We start from the raw sequence: 6,486 nt of genomic DNA on the forward strand, positions 1-6,486 counted from the left end.
TGTTGTCCTTTCACATTAAAAGTATGAAATTAGCCTTAAACACAATCAAAGAATTATGGCAGCAGCTTGAGCAGGTTTTTCATAAATCACAAGATCAGAATAAGTTATTATTTAAATCAAGTTCTGGGACTTAAAACATAACCTGAAAAATACAAACTGCAGAGTAAAAACATGTAATTGAATGTACATGTACACACATGCAGTACAGTTTACTGTATATAGATTACAAACTGCCTCTTTTCCCGGCAGCTGCACGTCCACAATCGATAATAAAGCCTGTGTGTTTGGGAAAATACATTAGTAAGAGATAACTCATGAGATTTCCTGCTCAGAGGCTCCAGATCTCCTGAAGGTGAACGTACTCACCTCCACCGTTCACTGTGGAAAATACACATTTACATTTATATAAGATCTTTATGTTGATGGTTTTAGTGAATAAGTATCTGGGTTTCTAAATGTTAGATATATTCAAATATTGTGTTAAATCATTAAAACACCACTTTAGGTTGTTTCCTATCACACTGATGTCTGTTCAAGTGTTTACGTTTCTGATAAGTTTGGTTTTGATTATTTATTTGATGCTATAAAAACATGTCTGACAACAGACTCGTGATTGGTCGAGGGCGGGTATCCGCCTGTATGACATCACCAGCACAAGAGCCGCGCTCGTATCCAGGATATTTTGGCTTCTTTTCTGCACCATGAGAGGAAGTGGACATGTGTCGTCCATCTTTATTTAACGGTCAAAACAGAACCAAGTGGAAGCTGCCACGTCTGACGCTGATTGGCTGAGACACCTCTTTAGGCCAGTAACCTCTAGTGGCCACTGGTGGTACTGCAACTTCTGGTTTCTCATTGGCTTTAATTTGATAGTGGCTCAGAAATTGTTTACCCAGAGCAGCCATGTTGGTTATTAAGACATGTATGTTCTCGACAGGTTCTGGATCTTTGGTTTCATCCTTCATCACCTGACCCCTCGGTTGATATTCAGTCGCTCTCTTGGCATTCACCGCGTGCCTTAATTGTTTGGTCATTTAAATCAAGGTCCGCCGTGAACACGAGGAGAGACGACCCATCGGATCTCAGTGTTTTGTTTGTTTTATCCCACTTGACCACCAGATCTACTTCAGATCCAACAGATTCCTCGACCTTCGCTTGAATCCGGAAATCAAGTCGCTGTAGTGAGACTTTCCATCTTTTGTTGGTGTTTAATTTCATGTGGCATCGATCTCGAAGGAAATCTGAAACCTTTCAAACATATCAGATCTCTTCTACACAGGAACATAAAGAAATGTCTCCTGCAGATAAAACATGTCGAGTCATTTATAGATTCTTTGTATTCCTGCTGCGTATTACAAATATCTGACCACTGCTTAGGGTTAACCCAGAAATATCTGGATTACTGACGATGACGGTGGATATTCAGAAAGGTTTAATCTCAGCTCTGTTGGTCTGAATGTTTTTTTATTTTCTGCAGCTCTCTGTCTCCTCCTGCAGGCCAGAGACAGACGAGCAGCTCAGGAGGGCGAGTGGAAATACAAGATGCTATAGAGGTCCCTAGCAGTGTGTGTCTCTGTTTGTGTGTGTGTGTGTGTGTGCGTGTGTTTGAAGGATATCCTGCTGACCTCCATACAATAGGCTGCATGCTGTGTACATTAACCTTGGCTATTTAACCAATATTTACTCGATATTCCACCGTGCACAAATAATCTGAGTGAATAGAACGATACCTGCAGCACTTTGTTCGTGTTTCACCCTGAAATCTTTTGGGTTTTGCACCATTTACTCGACTCCTGGAATTACAGGTGCAGCAGATTCCAGCCTTTCTTTTGGCTTTTTGACGCCTGAAAACCAAATATCTTCAACTTGTGATGTCATATCCCATATTGAAGAGGGGATTTTATTTGTGAGCGCGTCATGTGATGTTAAATATGATATTTATTATCTTCTTAAATTGCTGCATTTACATGTTTGATCTAGGCCCTTTTGGATAAATATAATTTTCAACTGCATAGCATTAAGACACGATTGCGTGACTGAAGCCAGATTCATTTCCACTGAAGGTGAGAACAGCACATTTAAAGAAAGACCTGCAATATGAAAGCCCGCAGCCTTCAGCTCACTCGGGCCTTTTGGAAATCATGCAGATGAAAGAAGTCTGAATCCCGGTTTGTTCCTGCGCAGCAACTGAAGCCTCATCCTCCATTATTCAGCAGCAGCAGGAAGATGATGCACGTTTTTCTGCTCCTGCATTAATGAGCCACAGCTGCAGGAGGATTCCACTCCTCAGCCCACATGAGTACACAATCCTGTCAAACCCCCCCACCCCCACCCCCACCCGGAGAAATCATGACATGTACTGCAGGCGATTTCCCCCCCCCCCCCCCCGTTCTCATTCGTGCAGATGGAGCAGCAGCATCATGTGCCTTGCTCACCGGCTCCGGCAGAAAGGGGAGGAGCCATCTGCAGCCTCATTAACCGCTGAAATGCTAATGACCCAGATAGCTCATGTGGGCTAAAGCGCAGAGGGGAGGGGCGGCTGCCTTTGTGGGGGTCGGGCATGCGTGTGTGTGTGTGTGTGTGTGCGTGTGCACGGGTGTGTGTCCTTGTGTCTTTGTGAGGACCCGTTTTGAGAGGACACCGCAGTGAGGACATATTCGCTGGTCCCCACTTTTACTAAAGGTCCGTCTGAGGGTTTGACTGATTCTCGGGTTAGGGTTAGATTTAGGTTGAGGTGCGGGTTGGTTATGGTTTGGTTATTGTGCTGGTTAAGGTTTGGTTAAGGTTTGGTTAAGGGGTTAGGAAATTAAACATAATGCAGCTGACACAATGAGGGTCCTCCTTGAGATAGAGGTACAAGAATGTGTGTGTGCATTTCACTAAAATAATCTCGAGCCTAACATCAACACAAAAGACTCAAATGAAACACAATGAACAGATTTGTCGACCCACATACTGCATATAACACAATGACACATAAAGTGCGATGTTTCTAATTAAAACACTGTAATGCACCATGCAGGGATATTGTGGTAAATGATTGCAGAGGGTATTAATGTGTTTGTAATGGGATTTGGGCGTGTTGCCTGTGTGTGTGTGTCTGTCCGTGTGTGTGTGTGTGTCATATTTCAGAGGAGGAAAAAAAAAAGACAAGAGGCTCTGCAGAGCTCGACATCAAAGGCAGAAGCAGAATGAGAACAAGATAAATGAAAAATGCAAAGTGTAACAAAGCATCAGGAGGATTGAAAGATAAAACACACAAGTGGCTTAAAACAACACAAAATGAATGAATGCTGCAGAGAAACCGAACAACAATACCTTAGAGCGGCGGCTGCAGGATAAATGGCGCAGGTTTTTTTTTTTTTTTTTTTTTTTAAATCATCAGCAGGAACATAGATTTATGCAGCAGGAGCAGAAACCCCCCCTCCATAAAATGTACCGATGCAGGAGGAGGCGTTGTGTCGCAGCCTCGGTCCGCTCCTCTGGATGCTGAGGATGCTGAGGATGCTGAGGATGCTGAGGATGCTGAGGATGCTGAGGATGCTGAGGATGCGGGGGAGGGATGCTGCAGGAAATGCGGCAGTGGCATCGTCCTTCTCCTGCAGCCGAGCCGAAACCTGCTTGAGTGTCTTTTCTCCTGAAGCACAAATAGTCCACAGCCAGAAGAGACGCGGAGGAAAAGCAGCATCCGAACGCACAAACGCCAGGTTGTGTTTGCGCAGGAGGAGGAAACAGCGTCTGTGTGACAGGATGGAGGGAGAGGAGCTGGGCGCAGTCAGATGGAGAGAGGAGGAGAGAGGGGGGAGGTCCAAAGAGAGGGAGCCAGGCTCTTCACATCCTGCTCCGTCCTCCCTCTGCTCCTCATCCCTCTCTCCTCCTCTGAGGATGGAGGAAGGGAATAAAAGAAGAAGAAGAGGAAGAGCATCTGCATCTGCTCCTTATACACGGACAGGTTTCAATCATAGAAACATTATATACTTCAAAAGGCTGAATGTGATCTATAGAAAACCACACGAGCTAAACACCGGATGTGCACCTATATGAAATATAATCCTAAAAACAATGGGTATTAATCAAAAATATAAACAACCATGTGCAAATGATAAGAAGTAGTTCATGAATTGATTTGTTTATTGTTATCTTTCGTATTCTAAACCTTTAGCTCAACACAACTGAACGGCTCTTTGTGTGTTTTTATTTGTCAGTTTGTCTGTTTCTTGTTTTTTTGTTTCTTCTTTGAATCGCACTATTGTTAAGTCATTAAAACATTGATATTCTACATGATTATCACAATGAATGCCTCATTTTTTTAAAGTTTAAAAACATTTTTTAGCTCCTACAAGACCATTTTTGTAATTAACTACAAATCTAAAGAACAAAATTTGCTAGATACCGCCTCATGTGGTTAGCATCATTAGCATAATTAGCATCATATACATATTGCACTTTTTTTGTAGTATTGCTATTGATGACTATTATATTGCAACAGTTATAACACAATGAGGTTTACGCAAAAACTACTGGATAGATTTCCATTAAACTTGGTGGTAAGATGTGTTATGGGTCAGAGATGAACTCATTACATTTCGGTGCGGCTCTGGATCAGGGGGGCTGAGCACGATTATTTGCCGTTTGTTGCGTAACGTGAATAAAACTTTAAGACGTTGCCTCATCTGTGAATACGATTTGTATTGTCTCAGGTCGATTTTCATCAGCAAAGACAACAACTCCCATGATGCCACGCTGCTTCACGACATCATCAAACTACGTCTTTTGATATTATTTTGGTTGAGAGACCCCTAGTGGCCGAAGTTAAATATTGTTCCTTTAAGACAGTACGTAATATTTCAACATATTCAGGACTTTGTTAGACCCTGTGCAACCTCTTCTTTAGGAATGGTACTTTAATATATTTAATATACTTTTATATAAATATATATTTTCCAAAATGAGCAGTGTTCCTCGCGGGCTCTTCCATATGGCTCGTCATCTGTTCCCCCCTCCCCCCCCCACCCCCCCACCCACCCAGCATACTGGGAACCAGTAGCACGATGGAGGCTGATCTCCGTTCACAGACCAACAAACAATCACTGGCTTCAAATTCCGTCTCGTTTGATTCAATAAGAATTTTACTGGAATCTAAAGTGCGGAATACAAGTAGCTCCTTTTTTAAAAAAATTTTCAATTTGTCACCTTGTGAATTTAAGTATTATATATTTTTTTAATCTATTGTAAAGATGGTGAATCTATTTGTCATTTGTCATCTACGTTTCCAGCGCCTGTTTGAATATTTTACTGACAGTCAGTCATCCGTTCGTCATCATTTCATCTTTATAACTTGACTCAGCACATTTTACTTATATTTAATTCAATCCCCTTGTTTCCATTGGTTGTTTGGCTGTATCGTCCAAACACTTTTACTGATTCGACATTCCCACGAGTGAAATTAATTCTGTTTGAATATTCCCTGATACTTTGGGTTTAACCACTGTGTGAAACTGCTTCATTTACATCTACAGTTTTAATCCTGAATTCCATAATAACCTGAGTTTGTTTGAATTCTTCGTGGTTGATGTAAAATGTGACAAACAGGAAGGAGCTGGTGTCACTTGCTTCAGACATGTTGACAAATTCACAAGTTGAGACATAATGAACCAAGAATCTGTTCTTTTCCTCTCTCACTCAGTTCACACCACTTTATTTCACAACAGGTCTGGAGTATGTTCAATATTTTGAGCATTTGATGCGTCACAAATTAATCAAACACAGGATGATGATGCAACGTTACGGTTTTCAGACTGAGATCAGTAGCTTCACAGTCCGGAGCCTCGATCTGACTAAGATGAAATGATTGTGAGCGTCAGACTAACCATCTCTAAAACAAGAAAGAAACAAAGAAGAAAGAAATGAGAAATAGTCCACGTTAAAAAGATGAATGAGTTTAATGTATATTGATGATTTTTATACTTCTGTGTCCCACGACCAGCTACAGACACAAATAATAAACATCTGCAGCACCTTCACTGTTGCTACCTCATTTATTAATTAGTATATATTTCTAGACGTGTATTTTTAAATGTATAAATGTGTTTAATTGTAGACACCCGGAAGACGAGTCCCGAGACGTGCATTACTAAAGTAAATTTATCTACGAGTATTATTCCCTGTGTAGTAAAATATCTATATCATGTTTATATTCCCTGTATTTTAAAGATTTTTTTTAATTTACCATTTTGCCTATTTCATTCTTATTTATACTTTCACATGTTCTCTTGTGTATCTCACATTCTACCTGCTGCTGTAACAAGGGATCAATAAAGTGAGATTAATAAAGTTTATCTTAACATGTAAACAACAGGTTATCATTTCATATAGGAATAAAACATGGATGCACCTACTGTTGTATGAAAGTTTATATATTGTTATATAAATATTGCTATTTACTGCACTTTGTACAAATTTAAATCATAAATATAAAAACTGCAG

The sequence above is a fragment of the Limanda limanda genome, chromosome 18 (assembly GCF_963576545.1).
Source record: "Limanda limanda chromosome 18, fLimLim1.1, whole genome shotgun sequence".
NCBI classification, from domain to species: Eukaryota; Metazoa; Chordata; class Actinopteri; order Pleuronectiformes; family Pleuronectidae; genus Limanda; species Limanda limanda.